Genomic DNA, 22,375 nt, shown 5'->3' with positions numbered 1-22,375 from the left:
ACAAAAGGGCGAATGTGATCCTGGGATGCATAAACAAGAGATGCTCAGGCCAGGTCTACACTGGACCTGGAAGGTTGGCTTAAGGTACATAATTCCAGCTACACGAACTGTATAGCTGAGCCATAGTAGCATCCACACTGTGGGAGGCTGACAGGGCAAAACACTCCCATTGGCTTCCCTAACTCCTCACAAAAGGAGGAGTACTGGATGCCGAGGGAAGCTGTTTTCAGCATTCGACTAATGGGGCTCACTAGACCCACTAAATCAAACACCAGAAGATGGATCACTAGAGTGTCAATCTTCCAGTAAGTATAGACATGCCCTCCATTAGGGCTAGAGAGGTTATTATATCTCTATATTTGGTATGGGTGCAACTGTTGCTGAATTATTGTGCCCAATTCTGGACACCACAGTTCAAGCAGGACGTTGTTATATGAGTGATTACAGGATTAAAATGCATGCCTTGTAGTGATAGACACAAGGAGCTTGATCTATTTAGTTCAACAAAGAGAAGGTTAAGAAATGACAGTCATTAAATATTTTCATGGGTAACTAATATTTAATAATAGGTTCTTTAATCTAGCAGAGAAAGGTCTATCATGGCCCAATGGCTGGAAGTGGGAACTTGACAAACTCAGGGTGAAAATAAGGAGTAAAATTTTAACAGCAGGCACAACTGACCATTGGAACACCACTCAAGAGTCATGGTGGATTTTCCATCACAGACAAATTTTTATATCAAGATGGCTATTTCTCTAAAGGGTGTGGCTACACTACAGGAGAAAGTCTAATTAAGATACACAACCTCGGCTATGTTAATTGTGTAGCTGAAGTCAAAGTAGCTTAACTCGACTTTTGGTGCGGTCCACATTGCAGGAAGTCGACGGAAGAACACTTTTCCTTCAACATCCCTTACTCTTCATGAAAGCAGGGTGACCACCGTCGACTGGAGTGCCCCTCTCACTTCAGATTAGCTGTCTTAACTAAACTGCTAATTCGAACCCTGGAAGATCTACAGTGGCAGCTTCCATCTTCCTCTGTAGTGTAGATGTATCCTCAAAGAACTGCTCTAGGAATTACGTTGTGGAAGTCTTGTGGCCTGTGGAATCCGGATTGTCAGACTAGCTTAGGGGTGGGCAAATACCGGCTTGCAGACTAGATCTAGTCCAGAAGAGTTAGACACTGGCGGGCCCCATACTACATAATTACCTGTGCCTCCACAGGGACAGAGAACACAGCTCCCATTGGCTACAGATTGCTGTTCCTATCCAATGAGAGCTGAAATTGCCCGTACCTGCGGAGGTGCAGGTAAATATAATGGCAGAAGCCCACTAGGGGCTTACCCTGGTGAACTTCTGCTGTTTTATTGCCCACCCTGGATTAGCTCATCAAAAAGGTAATTTCTGGTCTTGGAATTGATGAAAAACCATGCTGTAATCTGACTAGAATGATTGCACAAGGGAAAAAAGCATGTTAGGCCATTTGCTTGGAGACTCTCCGAAAGTGAAGTTTAAATTTGCTTCTTCCGCTGTTCACACAAGAAATCTGATTATAAACATTATTCTTGTATGATCACGGGAGCAGCAATACCACCTCACTTGTGTGGCCAATCACAACTCAGAAAACGCAACCTGAATTCTGGTTTCCGAATGGCAAGCCATGGAGTAAATTACATTCTTCAGAATACAAAAGGAATCACACTTGAGAGCAGTAACTGGCTAGTTTTAATTGCAGCTTCGCCACCGTTGCTACAGCATTATCGTGTTATTGTGATTTCCATAAATTGTGCTAAGAGCTGATGTGAAGGGCGACCCAGAGTAAGTCATTTGCAGCCTGCAGAAGCTAGCTCCTTTTTGCAGGCATTCCCATGCCTTTGCATCACGTCAGGGAGTGGAATGTTGTTCACAGCCATTGTGGAAGTGACTCAACGCACCCACTTAGCCACAACAAAGGATTAAAGCCATTACAATTGTTTTACTTCTGATGCCCAGTTAAGAGCTGATGTCACTTGCGGTCTGAGGAAGTCATTTGCCATTCACAACAACACATTTTATTGTCCCACAAAACCCAGAATATACGCTACGTATTTGTGAGCGCCATCTCCTGGCCTCTTACCTATTAACTCAGAGGCAGATGAAAGCACTCCTGGACTGTGTCTACATTGCACCCCTTTTCCGGAAAAGGGATGCAGATGAGACAAGTCGGAATTGCAAATACCCCGGGGATTTAAATTTTCCCTGCTGCATTTGCATGAACATGGCTGCCGCTTTTTTCCGGCTCGGGGGTTTGCCGGAAAAAAGCACCAGTCTAGACAGGGATCTTTCAGAAAATAAAGCCTTTTCCAAAAGGTCCCTTATTCCTGATTTTAAGAGGAAGGCTTTATTTTCTGAAAGATCCCTGTCTAGACTGGCACTTTTTTCCGGCAAAGCCCCGAGCCGGAAAAAAGTGGCAGACATGTTCATGCAAATGCAGCGGGGAAAATTTAAATCCCCGTTGCATTTGCAATTCCGACTTGTCTCATCTGCATCCCTTTTCTGGAAGAGGGGTTCAGTGTAGACACTGCCCTGTAGCACATGGGACTCTCTCCTTCCTTTGGCCAAGGAGCTGCCATTTGGTGAGGGAGAGCTGAGGCAACAACTTCTAGGGGACAGGCCATCTTCTTTACAAGGGATAGAGATGACTTGGCCATAACCAATGTCACATCTTGTTAAGGGAAGCTGTGTAGCCAATTATACCAGGCCGAACCAGGGTCAGAAATGCTAGTTGTGAGTAATATTTGCCTAAAAAAAGGTCAGTAGGGTGAGTAGCCTGAAAATAATGGAAATGTTTGGGCTGGGGACATCAAAAAACTTCTTCAGTGAATGATGCTCAATTTCCTGTTACTCGCCCCAAATACTTTGTTGAGCGTTCTCACCAAAAAAAGGAGTTTTTTAACATGAAGAAAAATACACCTAAATAGAAGGAATCTTTTAAAAACATATCTCCTCTCACCAAGCTGTTTGTGAAGGCCTGTTATAATTTTTTTCCCCCATCTGGATGATGCTTCTGAGTTAAGCTTTCATTAATGACAGGCAGTTGTGTTGGCTTCTGCAGAGCTACCTTGCGATATAGTTTTTAGCAAACGGATTATTTTTTTAAAATAAATATAATAATGAACAAGTTCACTAGGTCACTGGGACAGGATGGGATGTGACACACCAAATGCACTTACTAGTGAGCTGAATATCCCATAACCTATACCTTTTCTATACATGTAGCATACAGTGCAGGGAACTCAGCAGTGATTAATCAATAGCAATATCATTCAGGCCTGAATTAACATAATTAATGTTTGCCCAATGTCAGTCTGCTCTAGAACACTCTTTATTTCCAATCAAGATCCCTAGATAATGTTCTTATATCCAAGCTAAGTGCTTCAGAACACCCCACACTTGTATGTCTCCTACCTCCATTAAGTTATTACATATTCTTGCTTTGCAGTTCTTTTTTCCTCCTGTTGTTAAAGGGGAAGAGATTCTCTTTAGTCTTAAGAATTCTGTATTGACTGCCGAGTGAGAAGACTGGGATGGATGGACGGATGGATGGATGGATGGATGGATGGATACTGAATGTTCACACAATAATCTAGGCCTCATATTCACTCTTCTCCTTCCATGTACCAACCCAGTGTTGATTCCTCTTGTAGGTATCATTCTTTTTAAGATCTTCATGGCATGTCTTTGCTCTGTAAAGATACTGCAGGTAAATGCCTTGCTAAATAAAGACTTTAAAGGATTAAATTTAAAAGCAATGAGTAGTCCTGTCACACCTTAGAGACTAACAAAAATATATATAGTATCATGAGCTTTCAAGGGCAAAATCCACTTCATCAGGTGAGCTTGAGTGGAGGAAAAAGAGGGGCCCAGGATATATAACAGAAAAAGAAGGGAGAGAAAAAAAGTACCTGTCAATTGTAGTGTTGGTGCTAATGAGGCTCATTGAGTAGGCTGATGTGTCCTATACTTAGCTTTTGATGTCAAAGTGGTGTTAAATGTAAGGAAGGCTGGTTTTATAATGGGCTATCCAGTTAACGTCTTTGTTCAAACCCAGGGAAACAGTGACATCTTTATATATGAAGAGCAATTCTTCATTCTCTGTAATTGCCTGGTGAAATTCCTTTGTAAAAGAATGATTGAGTTCCCCGGCAGGTTAATGTCAGCAAACATCAATTTCCCTAAGCACACACAAACTGATAAAACTATTTCCATTGATAGTCATCAAAATTTGTGGATAGGCAAAGTAAGAAAAACGTTGCTTGAGAAGTTATTGTAGCTTGATTTAGGCATGTTTAGCATGTTTATTTTGAATGCATTTTCCCCCTCCCCTCCCCCCAGCAAGTTACATAGAATGGGGAAGGGGGAATCTCTTCTTTGATCAAGCTATTCTTTTTCAGGCTAGGCCTTTTTTGTCCTTGGAAAGAAAGAAAGAAAGAAAGAAAGAAAGAAAGAAAGAAAGAAAGAAAGAAAGAAAGAAAGAAAGAAAGAAAGAAAGAAAGAAAGAAAGAAAGAAAGAAAGAAAGAAAGAAAGAAAGAAAGAAAGAAAGAAAGAAAGAAAGAAAGAAAGATTAAATCTGTAGGTTTGCAACAAATTGTATTTTTCTACATGGGTTTTTCCATGGAATTTCTTTAGGGAAAACATGAAATGCCCCCAAATGAGATAATCATCGGGTTTTGTATTTATCAAAACCCTTCTTTTTCCTGTGATCAAACTGCTACCTTCCCCCGTCTACTGGAGGAGGACCTGCACATGCCAAAACAACATAGACAGAATCACATATATGCTCATTTTGCACATTGCCAAGTCTCCACAACTGTGACTGAAGCCAATGGGTTAGTCTTTCAGATGTTGTAAATCAGCAGACCTCTGCTGATGTAAATGATAGTTCTCTGATTTTCCCCAGTTGAGGAGAGGGGCCAATGGAAGTCAAAAGCAATCACAACCTTGCAGGATTGGGTCTAGATGAAGTCAGGACCAAGATAAAAACTACTTGGTAAAATAAGAAACATTGTCCCTACTGCACTGTTATTGCTCTTTGAAGTGGTTTGATGAACTGTTTTATCTTTCATTGTATTCCCAAGTTCTGCACAAGAGAGGAAAGAGATCTATCAAACAATACAATATCAGAGAACGGCAACAAAAATGATTAGAGGTTTGGAACGGGTCCCATATGAAGAGAGATTAAAAAGACTGGGACTTTTCAGCTTAGAAAAGAGGAGACTAAGGGGGAGACATGAGAGAAGCCTATAAAATCATGACTGGTATGGAAAAAGTGAATAAGGAAAATATATTTACTTATTCCTACAATACAAGAACTCGGGGTCACCAAATCAAATGAATAGGCAGCAGCTTTAAAACAAACAAAAGGAAATTTTTCTTCACTCAGCGCACAATCTGTGGAACTCCTTGCCAGAGGATGTTGTAAAGACTAGAACTTTAACAGGGTTCAAAAAAGAACTAGATAGATTCATGGAGGTTAGGTCCAATAATGGCTATTAGCCAGGATAGGTAGGAATATTGTCGCTAGTCTCTGTTTGTCTGGAGGTGGGCAACAGGGCAGGATCATGTGAGGATTACCTTTGTGGGGTTCCCTCCCTCTGGGGCATCTGGCATTGGCCACTGTCGGCAGACAGGATACTGAGCTAGATGGACCTTTGGTCTGACCCAGTATGGCCGTTCTTATGTTCTTATTTTCAGCTGGGACCAGAACTTGGAATAGTCAAAACTCTCCCCAGGAAAGCTGTTCCTTATGAGATTTCCAGCTCATCTTTGAAGAACCAGGTGGGTCAAACAACTCCGAAAAAAACATTCCCCAAATACACGCAACTTTTTAAATTAAAATGAAAAATTAATTCAAAAAATTTAAACATAAGAACGTAAGTGCACTCCCAGCTGGGATAGCGAGAGGGGCTGGTGGCAGCGGGTGCCTCCATCTGGCTGCAGCTGCCCAACCCCAGTCCCCAGCTGACTGCTGCAGTCTGTCCTCAACTGCTGTGCTCCTGGGGCAGACCCCACGGCCCAGCCCCAGTGGCCCTGCAACTGCTGAAACAGCCCCAGCCATGGCAGCCCAGCTTCGGCTCCAGCCATGCCAACCAGGCCAACAAGGCCTCAGGCGGGGCCCAACCCCCATCTGGCCGTAGCATCCTGTCCCTGGCCCCGATCCTGGTCCAGGCCCCCATCTGGCCACAAGCAGGGCTGGTGGCAGCTCCTCCCCCCTCCCCCGCTGTGGCGATCTAGCTGTGGCCACTTCTGCCCTGATGCAGCAGCCTAGCCCTGGCTAGGTGAAGTAATCTGGCCCCAAGCCCCTCCCCTCAATATGCACCACTTCCCATTGTCAGCACCTTGCCCTGCCTCCTGCACCTCCCACACACCAGTCCCCTGCCCTGAGCCTCTCCCGCACCCCAACCCTGACTCCTGTACCCCCACATCCACAAACTGATCCCAGCAGCAGCAGACGTCCCATTAAATAAAGTCTGTGAGTACAAGGTTTCATTTATAGTATTAGTAATCATCATGTCACTTACCAATAGTATTAAGTTGTATATTTTCAGTCATGCAAACAGGCCCACTTCTCCGGCTCTTTGTTGACCCCTTGTTCTGAATTTTGATGGAATTTGCCTCTTTGGTTTGAAAAGGTCGCCAACCCCTGCCCTATCATGTTATATCCATATCCTGCCTTGGGGAAGCTGAAGAGTTAGAGGTAGAAGGGATCTTGTTAGCTTGCGTCTGCCACCATTAGTACCTTTTTCAGGGTGGGTACATCTAGACTACAGGCTTTTTGTCGACAGAGGCTTTGTCGACATACACTGTTGACAAAGCTTCTGTCGACAAAGAGCATCTAAACTACATCCAGTTCTGTCGACAAAGCAAGCTGCTTTGTCGACATGAGAGTGTAGATGCAAAGGACAGTGTAGATGCAATAACGCCTTCTGTCGCCAGAACTCTGTCGACAAAAGGCGTTATGCCTCGTAGAAGAGGTTTACTGCCGTCAACAAAACTGCCGAGTTCTGTTGACGTTATGTCGACAGAACACAGCAGTAGTGTAGACGCAGGTATAGTTTTCTCAACAAAAATCCACTAATGTCGACAAAACCCTGTAGTCTAGATACATCCGGTCTAGATACACCCGGTATGTCTACACTACAGAACTTGAGTAACACCCACATTGCAGTCACGTTCTTTAGATTGTAAATTGAAAGAACAGAGGGGGTTTTCCAGCATTGGTAAACCTCTTTCTACGAGGAAGAAGCCTTTTACCAAAAGAGCATGTGTGGACGGGGAAGAGGGAGTTGTTTCACAAGAACAGGAAAGAGGAAAAAGCACGGGTTGCCTGATGGCCACTCCATGCATAGTAATCACAGCTTACACACAAGATAGCGTCCATTCAGTGCAGATCGCTTTTTCGATGTGCTTTCACAGTGTGGACACTCTCTTTCGGAAGACGTTTTTTCGGAAGATCTCTTCCGGAAAAGCTTCTCCCAAAAGAAGCCTGCAGTCTAGACATAGCCTCAGTTTAGCTAATAGTACAATCCTTACACACTATTTGGCATCTGTCAAGGTGGCATAATTAGGTGGTCTCTCCTTTTACCAGGGCTGGATTTTTTCCTGGTCGGGTGTTTTGCCCAGTCAGCTTTGAAATGACCATCTGTCTAGGCTTTTGAAAGATCATCCATCACCATTGTGCCTGGGCACTTACGCAGCTTTCCTCTTCACAGCCTGTTATATATCATAGTCAGGAAAGGTTTTTTTCTGATTCTGAGCCTTAGAAAATCTTCCAAATGTTCTATCATCCTCGCTCTATATTATGAGCCAAATTCCCTGGGGGCATAAATTGGCCTACCTCCACTGACCTCTAAAGGACTATGCTGGTTTACACCAGCTGAGGGTCTGGCCTATTGATCACTTTCACTCATTATGCAGACATTTGCCTACTTAAATATCCCTGATGCTCTCTTCTCTCATGGGCAAGGCAGGAACTCACATGCATACCTCTCAGGGTGATAATAGGGGAGCTTCTATGCTGCACACATGTAATTCCTGCTTGCCAAGGAAAGATGCTCCAGCATTTCATCTGCTTCTCAGCAGAAATTAAAAGGGGGAAAAAACTAAGTGACTGATGGGGATAAACAGCTGGTAGAGTAAGAGAAGCTGAAGTTTGCAAATTACAACACCTACAGGACACATAAATCACTATAGCAAGTTTGTTCCCTGTTTTAAATGCTCTGGAACATGTCAGGATTAAAAAATGGAGTCCATGATCTTATTTTCACTTGTCTCCTCTTGCCTCTCCCCGTGGCCACATGGGACAAAAATCAAGGAACAAAAAAGAGAGAAATAAATGTTTAATCTCCATACTACTGCTGCCTTTCAAAGCATAGTTTAATCTAGTTGGCTCAGGGTACAGCGATTAGATACAGCGATTAGATTCTGATTCACAAAAGCATCCTTATTCAGGAAAGGGAGCACGTAAGAGCATAAGAACAGCCAGACTGGGTCAGACCAAAGGTCCATCTAGCCCAGTATCCTGTCTGCCACCAATGGCCAATGTCAGGTGCCCCAGAGGGAATGAACAGAAGAGGGAATCATCAAGTGATTCCCAGTTTCTGACAAACAGAGGCTAGGGACTCCATTCCTGCTCATCCTGGCTAACCTATCCTCCATGAATATATCTAGGCTTCCTATTCCGAACTACCTGTACTCCTCGTGGAAAATCTTCATGGAACAAGGCGTACAGGTAGTTCATAATAGGAAGCCTAATCCGAACTACCTAGTCTGTGTCGCGTGTAGCCGCGGGCACGGAGTCCGAACTAGCCGGCATTTAAAAATGGCAGCGCCTGGCAAGATGCAAATGAAGCCCGGGAAATTCAAATCCCGGGCTTCATTTGCAACTTCGGTTGCCTACATTAACCACCCTAGTTCGAACTAGGGTGATAGTGTAGACATACCCTCATAGTGCAGAGAATGGGACTTAAACATATACTTAAAGTGAATCATGTGCTACAGTAGTTTCCTGAATGGGAATGGCTTTACATATGCCTGCATGGCCTTCTTGAATTAGACCATAGTGTATCAGTAGTGTGTGTGAGTGTGTGTGTGAGTGAGAGAGAAAGAGAGAGAGAGGGAGAGAGAGAGAGAGAGACAGAAGAGGCTACATCTAGACTGCAGTGTTAAGTGCCTTCCGTCCCAAGTGCAGGATTCTACACCTTGTTGAACCTCACTCTCCCTTCTCACACAGAATGCATTACCCCATCATATAGGCAAACCCTGACAATCCCAGCCAATAGATGCTTTCAAGGAAGATGCATTCTGCAGTAGGCAAGTGGAAAAAAAGACAGACCTACTGAGTAACAAGGCACCAAAGTTGGAGAAGGTGCCAATTTTCAGAAAAAAAAGTGCTCTTTCGACACCTCTCTTATCCCTCATAGAATGCGGTTTCCAGGGATGGTGAAAGAGCACATCCGCTTTTTCGAGAAAAAAAAATAAAAAGGCGGATGCATTCCTTGGACACAGCGTTGCTTTCCCAAGATACCTCCAGTATCCTGAAAAAGCAATGCAGTCTAGAAATAGCCAGAGAGACAGAGACAGAGACTTAAACTTCCATGTCTGACTAACTGAAACTTGTCTGCTGTTTTCTCGCTATTCAATGACAATTACATTTGTTGCCTTTCAAAGGATAAAAAGAAACGGTGTCCATGTTACAGTGTGTCATTAACCTTTGCAACCGATTGGCGCAAGGTATAATTGATGCCATGAGCTCAACTGAATTCCAGTGGAGATGTAGAAATATCAATTCAGGCTGTCTGAAAGTTTTCCATTGAAACAGTTCTCATGTGGCAAATCGGGTTGGTCAGTGGAAGGCAAAGCCAGTTCTCCATGGGAAGTGCCCGCTTTCCATGGGAAAATGTCATGTGGGCATTGTTGTTCGGTCACCTCAGATCCCCGTTTTCCTCTATGGGATGGGCTCTCTAGGCAAACAACATCTCCTGTGACACACTATGGCTATGTCTAGACTGCAGGCTTCTTTCGAAAGAAGCTCTTTCGAAAGCATCTTTCGAAAGAGCCTCTTTCGAAAGATCGCGTCTAGACTGCAGGCGGATCTTTCGAAAGAGAAATCCGCTTTTTCGAAAGAGAGCACCCAGCGAGTCTGGATGCTCTCTTTCGAAGACGGCCTCTTTACATTGAAGAACGCCTTCTTTCGAAAGAGGAACTTTCGAAAGAAGGCGTTCTTCCTCGTAAATTGAGGTTTACCGCCATCGAAAGAAAAGCCGCGTTCTTTCGAAATAATTTAGAAAGAACGCGGCTTGAGTCTGGACGCAGGGGAAGTTTTTTCGGGAAAAGGCTACTTTTCCCGAAAAAAACCCTGAGTCTGGACACGGCCTATGACCAGAGATTCCCAAAAATGCAGGGCTTCCTCCCTCCGAGGCAACCTGTGCTCTGTGGGGGAAGGGAGCAGGGAGCAGGGAAGGGAGGGGGAAGAGTGCAGGCACCAAGCTTCAGCAATTAAAACCCCTCACCAAATGCATCACCTATGCGAGACTGCCATGCATCATGAGAGAGATAGCACATGCGTTGAGCCCAGAACCCATGAAGAATAGTGGACCCTGGCCTACAGCTCCGGTGAGGTAGTGTGGCAGCATTTCAGAACTTAAATTTCAGATGCTTGGTGAATTTTTTTTTATTGTTGTTCAATTTTTCAGCCTTTTAATTTCTGACAAACCTTTCAGTTTTCTATGAAAACCCCTCCCCCTTCCTCCAGGTTTCAATTATAAATGAATAAGAAGAACTTCTACCTTAGAACAATTAAAACCAGATTATATAGAACGGACAGAAAACTTTTCTCCCCCCTGGGGCATACAAAAACCACCTGGGGTGTTTGTGTGTGTTAGGAATAAAGTTACTCGGTAGGTCTGTCTTTTTTTCCACATTCTATTGCAGAATGCATTTTCTTTTAAAAGATCTATTTGCTGGGATTATCAGGGTTTGCCTATATGATGGGGTAATTCATTCTGTGAGAGGAGGAAGAGTGAGGTTCAACAAGGACAAGTGTGGAGTCCTGCACTTGGGGTGGAAGAACCCCACGCATTGTTACAGGCTGGGGACCGACTGACTAAGTAGCAGTTCTGCAAAAAAGGACCTGGGGATTACAGTAGATGAGAAGCTGGATAGGAATCAACAGTGTGCCCTTGTAGCCAAGAAGACTAATAGCATATTAGGGTGTCTAAGGAGGAGCATTGCCAGCAAATTGAGAGAAGTGATTATTCCCCTTTATTTGGCTCTGATGAGGCCACATCTGGAGTATTGTGTCCCGTTCTAGAGCCAGCAGAGGGCAACCAAAATGATTAGGGGGCTGGAGCACATGACCTATGAGGAGAGGCTGAGGGATTTGGGTTTGTTTAGTCTGCAGAAGAGAAGAGTGAGGGGAGATTTGATAGCAACCTTCAACTTCCTGAAGGGAGGTTCCAAAGAGGATGGAGAGAGGCTGTTCTCAGTAGTGACGGATGGCAGAACAAGGAGCAATGGTCTCAAGTTACAGTGGGGGAGGTCTAGGTTGGATATTAGGAAAAACTATTTCCCTAGGAGGGTGGTGAAGCACTGGGATGGGTTCCCTAGGGAAATGGTGGAATCTCCATCCCTAGAGGTTTTTAAGTCTCAGCTTGACCAAGCCCTGGCTGGGTTGATTTAGTTGGGATTGGTCCTGCTTTGGGCAGGGGTCTGGACTCGATGACTCCTGAAGTCTCTTCCAGCTCTATGATTCTATGATTCTAAAGATCACTAACATGTTGCACGCTGATTGGTCTGTGTATTAATCCAATTGCAGACTCACCCACAACAGAATACTGAACTAGATAGCCCATTGACCCAATAGAACGTACCATTTCTTCCATCTCTGTGCTTCTGCTTCTGCTTCAGCATCAGCTTCAGTCATGCGCTGATCTTGGCACAAGCAAGTGGAAAAAAGAAAGCAATTATTCAAAAGCAATCCCATTCCAAAACAAGCTCTTTCAGTATTGACGATGATTACTATTGGACCTCAGCTATGTACATGCAGATAAGACACACTCATTGCCCTTAGGGGCTTTCCACATGAATGAGATATTAGCAGTAGAAATGAGAGAAATACAACTGTTTGAGGACTGCTGGAAATGTGAAACCGTGGGGTTATTCAGGAGACAGCGCTGCTGGGAAGTCTTAAGGAGGAAGTGTTTCAAAGAGGGACTTGAAGGAAGTCAGAGAAACCATTTGGCACATCAGAAGAGGGAAATAGTTACAAGTCTCGGGCACATTGGTTACCAACTTCCAAATGTATCCATCCCATCCAAGGTATTTTGTTTCTCTAATGTCAAAATCAATAATAGTCCCCAAAGCAGACAGTCTGCAGAACTCTGGCAGCTGTTTGCTCCCCTTTAGAGATTATTATAACTCACATTTGTGTTACGGAAAAAAAATGTTTAATATTTTTTCGGCAACATCTCCCAGCTCATAAACCATCAGATTCAAGCAAACATCAGCATCAGAATGTCATTCTTGGTACATCATCTCAAAAATCAGAGCAGTCGATAAACCCTTACGGTATCCCAGAAACACACCTGGGAAAAGCCTTATAATTAAACTAAGCATTTGAGTCTAATCCTGCAGCTCATATACATGCAGCTCTCCCAATGGCATCAACAGACGTGTGTACGCAGGAATTCTGCAGTATTATAAAGGGTCTGATCTATCAAGGAGCTAGACAAATTCCTTTGGACAAATTGGAGAAGGTCCAGAGAAGAGCAACAAAAATGATTAAAAGTCTGGAAACCATGAGCTATGAGGGAAGATTGTAAGACTTGGGTTTGTTTAGTCTTGGAAAGAGAAGACTCACTTGCATCTACACTGCACAGCTATTTTGGAATACCGAAGGTACACCAAAATTGCTATCCCGTGTCTACACAAGCTGCCTGTTATTTCAAAATATGTTTCAAAATAATGGGCATGCTATTTCGCCATCCTGGTAAATTTCGTTGCACGAGGGGTAGGGGATGGCTCCAAATAGTGGGTTATTTCAAAATTTGGCACTGTGTAGATGCGCCAAATTTCAAATTAGATGCAAAATAAAGTACGCAGTTTTCATAGTGCAAATTGCATATCTTATTTTGAGTTTGAGGTGCTGTGTAGACCCACCCTAAGAGAGCAGATGCTAGCAGCTTTCAAATACCTACAAGGAGGAGGGAGAAAAATTATTTTCCTTAACCTACGAGGATAGGACGAATAGCAATGGACTTAGATTACAGCAGGGGATGTTTAGGTTGGACATTAAGAAAAACTTCTCAGCTTTCAGGGTGGTTAAGCACTGGAGTAAATTGTCTAGGGGGGTTATGAAATCTCCATCAGTGGAGATTTTTAAGAGCAGGTTAGACAAACACCTCTCAGGGATGATTTAGATTGGTTGGGCAAATTCTGGCTCATGGGCCACATCCAATCTGCAGAGTTAGTCCCTGGTGGAACACTGCCTCTGTATTTATGATAGTGATAGAAATGTAGCCATGTTAGTCTGGTGTAGCTGAAACAAAATACAGGACTATGTAGCACTTTAAAGACTAACAAGATGGTTTATTAGATGAAAGCTCATCATCTAATAAACCATCTTGTTAGTCTTTAAAGTGCTACATAGTCCTGTATTTTGTTTCTGTATTTACCTGCACCTCCCTAGATATTGGGAGATCACAGCTGTCATTGGCCACAGATCACCATCCGTGGCCAATGGGAGTGGAGGGCAGAACATGGCCAACGAGAGCTGTGATCGCCCAGCACCCAACAGGTGCAGGTAAATATAGCAGCAGCATCCCACCAGTGACTAACCCTAGAAGACTACCCTTTTTTATATACAGCCCCGATCTAGATGGTGCTTGGTCCTGCCATGAGGGCAGGGGACTGGACTTGATGACCTCTCAAGGTTTCTTCCAGTTCTAGTGTTCTATGATTCCGTGATCTAAAATTCCTATTTAAGCCAATAAGAACATAAGAACGGCTGTACTGGGTCAGACCAAAGGTCCATCTAGCCCAGTAGCCTGTTTGCCGACAGTGGCCAGCGCCAGGTGCCCCGGAGGAGAATTAGAGTTATGTTTCTAGAGATGTATGGACCCACTGAGGTTTGACTTTCAGACCTAGTCAAAAATGTATTATTATTAATTATTTCATTGCATTATAGTAATGCTGAAAGATCATGTATGACTCTGGAGCCTCATTGTGCTAAGTGATGTATAAGCCCATAGTAAAAAGCAGTTTCTGCCTTGAGAAGCTTTTTGTCAAAATAAACTAATGTCAGGAGACAGCAGGTATCAGTTACAGATGGAGAACTGAGCCACAGGGAGCTCATGTGATTCATCCAAGAGGATGATTAAATCAAGGTCTCCTTACTCCCAGTTCAGTCCTGTACCCATAAGTCCACCCCACGGATGTATTGAGAATACAGACCTTATACAACAGCCTTTTCACCACCATCCTTGTAGCTTTCACCCATCACTCTAAACCTGTGCAGTGTAAATGGCATAAAGTCAGGTAAAAGAGAAAATGCAGGTGAAGTAAAAATCTGAGGTAATATCTTGTATTGGATCAACTTCTGTTGGAGAGAGAGATGCACTCTTGAGCTTAAACTGGGGTCTTCTAGTCAGGAACTCTCTGGAAGCTTGGAAGCTTGTCTCTCTCACCAACAAGACTGGGTCCAAAAAAAGATATTACTTCACCCACCTTGTCTCAATAATATCCAGGGACCAACATGACTACAAACATTTTATCACGTAAGCAGGGAAGTACGGGTCTCGGTAGGGAAACTCAAAGAGCATACGGCTGCCTACTTCCCCGATGCTTAAAACATTTTCACTCCTTCTGCCCCATCAATGACTTTCACTCATGTATGCACCTCCCCAACACTCACCCTGTTCAAGACCGCAGAGCTGGAACCTCCATCTATGGGTACGTCTACACAGCAAAGTTATTTCAGGATACCAGAGGTATCCCCACATCTTTTGACCGTGTCCGCTTTTTCAAAATATAGCAGATGCACTATTTTGCCATCCTCATTCTACGAGGAGGAAGGGATGGCTGGAAATAGCACTTTATTTCAAAATTCGGAAAAATAAGCTATTTCAAAATAGACCTGAAATTAGCTACGCAATTTGCGTAGTGCCAATTGCATAGCTTATTTCAAGTTTCAGGTGCTGTGTAGACACACTATGAGACTGAATAGATGGATCGCAACAAGTTAGGTCAGATGGTCTTATTTTATTGTGTTCTGAACTCTCTGTGCAGCCATAAGCATTAGACAGTGTCATGACAAGTAAGCTGTCCATGTTACTGTGGGATTTGAAGGCAAGAAATAAATCCCGGGGAAGGGTAGAAAGACTGAAAGAGCAAATTCCCTACAATTCAGATTTTAAAAGTCAATCGCATGTTTTTCGAGACTTGAGAGCCACGCACACAGTTTTCACATATTGTAAAGTGTATGGGCAATAGTCAGAACATCTGAACACAATTACCCTTCTTACCAGTTCCCTTGGATTTGGTTCCCCCACCCCTAAACCCTCACAGCCAAGGCCGTTATTAAATTGCATTATGGAAAATTGCAATTAGTTCCAGGTAGAGCATCATTGAGCTTCAGTCTTTAATTGAAGGAGGGAAAGTGGATGATAAATTGGGTATGAGAGCTCACATTTGAGTGATATATGATCAAAAAGGAGGATAAAGACAGAGCTAAACAGCAACATGCACATGTGGGTGAGTCGTCCACCCATCCAGCTGATGGGTCTGCTTTTCCACAGGATCCACTCTTGAGTTTGTGGCATATGTGAAGCAAGCTGAGGCCAGGCTGATTACTGTGTAAGTCAGACTGAGCAAAAACAACTGTAGAGGAGAAGGAACATAATGCACTTGTCTCCTCCCTCTCTTCCCCTTCCCAGCTTGAAAGCAATGGCAGTCTCTTTGCACCCTTTCTTCTCCAGGTTATCTGCACAGATGCCACAGCAGCATAAGCATAGAACCCATGGTGGTTTCCACTGAGCATCAAAGCATTATGACAATCATATTAACCATGGTGAGCCTTCTGCTGGAGAATAGCCGGAGCATGTTCAGGGTCTGCAGGAATGAGGAAGGATCTAGAGAGGCCATGAATATACTCTTCTGCAAAGCACTTGAATTGAGCGACTGGCAAACGCTGCCAGCATTCAATCCCCTGAACACAGCAGAATTCTGATTCTGGTGCCATCAGACAAGCACAGTCTGGTGGGACTGCATAGTTACGCAGGTAGGACACAATCAACAGCGGCTGCAAAACATTCCCATATATAAGGCCGCTTTCATGGGAGTTGGTGATTTACTTTCCCCACATTGAACTGCAAGAAGACCAGAACAAGACCAGCTGAGAGGGCGGGGAGCAAGTGGCAATTGTCCTGTGGAAACTTGCAATGCCAGACAGCTACCAGTCAATTGGGAATCAATTTGGAGTGGGGAAATCTACAGCGTGGGCTATTATGAACATAGAAGCAGAGTGGAGGGCTTTGCCACGATGGGGTTGCCTAACTGTGCTGGGGCGATAGATGGAACATTCATCTCTATCTGGGCTCCCAACCACCTTGGAAAGGAGGATGTAAACCACAAGGGGTAATTCTTGGTGGTGCTGCAGGTGTTGGTGGCCATTCAACAAGGGCCATTCAACAAGGACAAGTGTAGAGTCCTGCACTTGGGACGGAAGAACCCCAAGCTTTGTTACAGGCTGGGGACCGACTGGCTAAGTAGCAGTTCTGCAGAAAAAGACCTGGGGATTACAGTAGATGAGAAGCTGGATAGGAATCAACAGTGTGCCCTTGTAGCCAAGAAGGCTAATGGCGTATTCGCTTGTATTTGGTGGAGCATTGCCAGCTGATCTAGAGAAGTGATTATTCCCCTTTATTTGACTCCGGTGAGGCCACATCTGGAGTATTGTGTCCAGTTCTGGAGCCCCCACTATAGAAAGGATGTGGACGCATTGGAGAGGGTCCAGTGGAGGGTGACCAAAATGATTAGGGAGCTGGAGCACATGACTTGTGAGGAGAGGCTGAGGCATTTGGGTGTGTTTATTCTGCAGAATTGAAGAGTGAGGGGGGATTTGATAGCATCCTCCTGCTTCCTGAAGGGAGATTCCAAAGAAGATGGAGAAAGGCTGTTCTCAGTATTGACAGATGGCAGAACAAGGAGAAATGGTCTCAAGTTATAGTGTGGGAGGTGTAGGTTAGATATTACGGAAAAGTATTTCCCTAGGAGAGTGGGGAAGCACTGGAATGGGTTACCTAGGGAGGAGGTGGAATCTCCATCCCTAGAGGTTTTTAAGTCTTGGCTTGACAAATTCCTAGCTGGATTGATTTAGTTGGGATTGGTCCTACCTTGGGCAGGGGTCTGGATTTGACCTTGTGAGGTATTTTCCAGCTTTATGATTCTATGAACATCACCATGGGATGTTTGAGAAAGGTGTATGTCGTGGGCCTCTTTAGGAACTCCTGCCTCTTCAGAAAGCTGCAAGCGGAAACTTGTTTCCCAGACTGGAAAATTACCATGGGAGGCCTTGAAATGCCAGTAGTGATACTTGGTGAGCCATCCTACTTGCTATCATGGCTCATACATGAGCAGCCTGGACTGCCATAAAGAGCAGTTCGACCAGAGGCTGAGAAAATGCAGATGAGTGGTAGAATGTGCTTTTGGGTGTTTAAAGGGAAGGTTCTGCAATATACTGATTAGCTGGACCTCAGCAAATGCAACTTTCCCACTGTGATGGGAGCCTGCTGTGTGTTCCATAATATTTTTAGAGTAAGGGGAAAAGTTACATGGCGGGGGGAAGGCCTAGGCAAAGCTCCTGGCCAGTGATCATGAGCATCCAGACACCAGAGCAATAAGCAGAGCACAGCGAGGGGCACTGCAAATCAAAGAAGCTTTGAAGACAAGGGGCAGATGGAACCAATTTAAAATATATTTATGGTGTAGGTGAATGAATTCAATCCTATTGAAAAGAAATGACTAGTTAAGACACACACACACACACACACACACACACACACACACACACACACATTGAAAATCCAAATTTATTACAACAATTTAAAAAACGTACAGTAAAACCCTCAAACTTTGGAGACCAAGACATAGATTTCAAAATGCATTTATCAGTTAAAAGCCTGAAATGTACCCATTTCAATGCCCTCTCCCCCCCTCCTCCTTATGGACACACCTGTTGATTACAACCCGAGATGTACCTGGTATTTCCCTTCAAGGAACAGTGGTCATACAATAATCACAGGCTCTCAGTCCTTACTGCCCTATTCAGCCAAAATGTGCAGGCTGTGGAAATTTACTGACTTATTGTGAAGATAGTGGAGTCATTGGTTATAATTAATGGTATTAGTGAATTACCATGAGACAAAGAATTACCTCCGGCAATGTATCTTTTCTTTGGTGCTCAGTATGAGTCCACTGACGAGAACAGCTCCTCCTTATGTATGTCTGCAAAAGGGGAAAATACTGTACATATATGTAGTCAATCATTTTTAAAAGGTTTTTATAACTTTCTCTCTGTTCCAGATAGAAGTAAATTGGATGCTTTACATAAGCCTTCTTCCTAAAAGGCTAAGCTATTTTAACAGTGCATTCCACCAAAATGAATAATGTTTGGCTTTTGGTGGCAGATTTTTCTGTGGTTACAACCTCTGTTGCACATCATAAAATTCCAACCCCATCCTCTTGCTTTTCCTTCATTAAAAAAAAAAAAGAAAGAAAACAACCACCTTTAAAATACCACATTTGTCAGATTTGTGCCTGGGTTTTAAATTGTGTGATTTATGTGTTGATTTTCTTCTGATAGAGGAAAAGACCCATAAAAATTAAAGAGACCAAGAGTTGTCTGAGTATGGGTCATAGCACACTACTGTTTATGAACTAGTGACTTAAGAGACAGCCATTCCCAGGTTAGGCTGTATAGAGGTAGCATGTGAAACCAAATCCTGAATTGAAAAACTTCCACATCTTGAGAAATGTGAAATATGGACTTGTATTTGGACTGGAATATCAGAGTTAGAATCTGTTTGTGGGGCAGCTTGTCCATGCAACAATTCAACCCCTTCTCTGCAGCCTAGCATGGGGCATTTGACAGTTTGCTGTGAAGCCAGCAGCCTTTAAGGAACACAGTACTGCCACCACTTTCTGTATGGGGGCCTCCCCAGTCCCAGCTGAAGACCACCATGTGGTCTAGATAAGTAGCCCCATCATCATGATGTGGCTGCAGAATCTTGTCCATTAGATGCTAGAAAGTGGCTGCTCTCCTATGCAAGCCAAAAAGACACAGTTCTGAACTGAAGGAGTCTCCCCCGCGTGAAGGAAACATTCTTTTCCCAGGATGTTCTTGTCAGGGGGTATCAGCCAATACCCCTGGGTGAGATCTAAGGTTGTTATATACTGTACTTATCCTAGTCACTTCAGGAGGTTGTGTACTTGAGACATTGTGTAGGCATCAAATTTTGAGATCTTGTAAATATCTATACAAACCCTGATCAAGCCATGTGGTTTAGAAACCAGTACTATTGGATTGTGCCATACGCTTGAGATTTCATAATGATCCCCAGCTTCCTCGTTCTCTCTGATCATTACTTGCTTCTCTTTTGGTATGGGCTCTATGGGCTCTCTCATTACGTCCCCTGGTTGAGTTTCAGTATGGTCGACCATCATGGCCATTTGGCTTGGAACTACCAAAAAACACGTCTGAGCTAGTGAACAAGGAAGGACTTCTGCCTGTCTCCTCTGTCCAGAATCCAGGTGCTCCACCAATTGCACCCTCATCAGCTTGTCCAGATGCTTCTGGGTATGTCTACACTACAAAGTTAATTCGAACTAACGGACGTTAGTTCGAATTAACTTTGATAGGCGCTACACTAGCGCTCCGCTAGTTCAAACTTAATTCAAACTAGCAGAGCGCTTAGTTCGAACTAGGTAAACCTCATTCTACGACGACTAAGGCTAGTTCGAACTTACTAGTTCAAATTAAGGGGTGTGTAGCCCCTTAATTCGAACTAGTGGGAGGCTAGCCCTCCCCAGTTTTCCCTGGTGGCCACTCTGGCCAACACCAGGGAAACTCTACTGCCCCCCTCCCGGCCCCAGACCCCTTAAAGGGGCACGGGCTGGCTACGATGCCCGTGCCAGGTGCAAGCCTGCCAGCACCCAGCCAGCAGACCCTGCACCTGGCACGCCATAAGCCAGCCACCCGATGCTCCCCAGCCCTCCCCCTCTTCCCGGGACCAGGCTGGCGGCTCCTGGGAGCTTGCCTGGGACCACAAGAGGCGGGCGCCCGCCTGGTCTAGTGCGGACATTGTGGACCTCGTCCACGACCTCCACACTAGGCACAGGAAAGTGGCCGTCTAGGGCAGGAGAGCTGCTAGCCTGGCCACCAAGGAGCAGGAGTGCATGAAAATCAAGGTGGTCCACTGAGACCCCCGACCCTGAGCCCTGAGCTTACAATGGCCGTCCTGGGTCAGACCAAAGGTCCATCTAGTCCAGTAGCCTGTCTGCCGACAGCGGCCAACCCTAGGGACCCTGGAGGGGATGGACCAAAGACAGTGACCAAGCCATTTGTCTCGTGCCATCCCTCTCCAGCCTTCCACAAACTTTGGGCAGGGACACCACTCCTACCCCCTGGCTAATACCACTCCATGGACCCAACCTCCATCACTTTATCTCACTTCTCTTTAAACTCTGTTCTAGTTCTAGCCTTCACAGCCTCCTGCAGCAAGGAGTTCCACGGGTTGACTCTTTGCTTTGTGAAGAACAACTTTCTGTTAATAGTGTGAAGCCTGCTACCCATTCCTTTCCTTTGGTGTCCTCTAGTCCTTCTATTATGGGAACTAATGAAGAACTTTTCTTGATGCACCCTCTCCACCCCACTCATGCTTTTATAGACCTCTATCCTATCCCCCCTCAGTCTCCTCTTTTCTAAACTGAAAAGTCCCAGTCTCTTTAGCCTCTCTTCATATGGGACCTGTTCCAAACCTCTGATCATTGTAGTTGCCCTCCCCTCTCCCACCCTCTCTCTTCCCCTCTCCCACCTCCTTTTCCCAGTCTCCCCGAGTTTTGTTCAATAAAGACAGATTCTATTTTTGACCACACGTTTTCTTTATTTTTTACATCAGGAAGGGGGGCTAGGGAAGGGTAAGTGGAAGGAGGTGAGGGAGGAATGGAATACGAGCCCCTGATGGGGAGGATTGGGCTGGTTCTGCGGACTTCTGGGTGTGGAAGCTCTCCTGCAGCCCCCCAATTACCCACTCTCCTCAGATGGCAGCCTGCAGCAAGTGCAGCCGGTCTGATGGCCGAGTGCTGTGATGTGCCCAGTGTGGGCACTCAGGGCACTCCAAGCCAGGGCTACTTTGCAAGCGGGGCACCCCTGAGAACTGTCTGTCCGGAGTGGGGGTCGGGTCCCTTTAAGCACAGCCCTCGGCTAGCCTGAGACAGCATCTCCACGCTCTAAGTCCTCATCTGATGCCCTGCCGGCACTGCTTCCGGCCATCCTTAACCTCTGTTCAGGGTCCACTCAATGTGGACATGCTAGTTCGAATTAGCAAAACGCTAATTCGAACTAGTTTTTAAGTCTAGCTGCGCTAATTCGAATTAGCTTAGTTTGAATTAACTAATTCGAACTAAGTTAGTTCGAATTAGCGCTGTAGTGTAGACGTACCCTCTGATAGATGGCATCATGTCTAGCATCTGCTGGCTTCATTGTTAAGTTTGCAGCCAGGCCTCCTCCTGTTGTTCCTTGGTGGCCGCTTGCAGCTTCTTCTGTCACCACTGAGCCTGCCTCAGCAGTAGTTGTCCGGGCCTGCATGGGCTGCGGCCACTTTTGTGACATGGTTTCCTGGTCTAAGGCAGTGGCCTGCTGCTGGACTAGTAGTCGTAGTGTGTCCTCCATGCTGGGCCTTCTGAGGCTTCTCTATCTGCATTGTGGGTCTGTGGAGGAGAGGCTCCGACAGCCTCCTTCTGGTACTAAGGGTGAAGTGTTGCTATGGCAATGCCCCCCCCACCACCATCTGGCCATACGTGGCATGGCCCCTGAGCTCACACAGCCCCATAGGTCTGTCAGGAGTTTCCTGGTCCCATGAGTTTGACAACCCTTCCTCCACACCCAAATCTGTCAAAGGCTGGGTAGGGGGACCCAGGTCCACCCATTCCACCAGGTCCCAACTCTGGACCCTCAAGCTAGGTAAGGAGGGTCAGGGTTCTCCAACTCTGACAGTGCCCTAAGCTCCCTCCTACCTTCCCCTAGATCTCTGCAGGCTCTCCAACCTATTGGCTAGTTTAT

The 22,375-nt window shown here is 45.0% G+C and overlaps 1 long non-coding RNA gene across 1 annotated transcript in view; it reads right to left on the bottom strand.

The window, feature by feature from the left end:
* Positions 1–2,572: 2,572 nt before the first annotated feature.
* Positions 2,573–22,375, bottom strand: part of LOC142819172 (uncharacterized) — a 54,649-nt gene continuing 34,846 nt past the window's right edge. Inside the window, exons 2-4 of the long non-coding RNA XR_012896972.1 lie at positions 18,469–18,540; positions 11,910–11,970; positions 2,573–3,724 (exon numbers count right to left, since the gene is read on the bottom strand). This is a non-coding gene — a long non-coding RNA (uncharacterized LOC142819172). The remainder of the gene's footprint in view (positions 3,725–11,909; positions 11,971–18,468; positions 18,541–22,375) is intronic.

This window comes from Pelodiscus sinensis, chromosome 20 (assembly GCF_049634645.1).
Source record: "Pelodiscus sinensis isolate JC-2024 chromosome 20, ASM4963464v1, whole genome shotgun sequence".
Classification (NCBI taxonomy): domain Eukaryota; kingdom Metazoa; phylum Chordata; order Testudines; family Trionychidae; genus Pelodiscus; species Pelodiscus sinensis.
The sequence above is the reverse complement of the archived record's forward strand: the minus strand, read 5'-3'. Positions and strand labels throughout refer to the sequence as shown.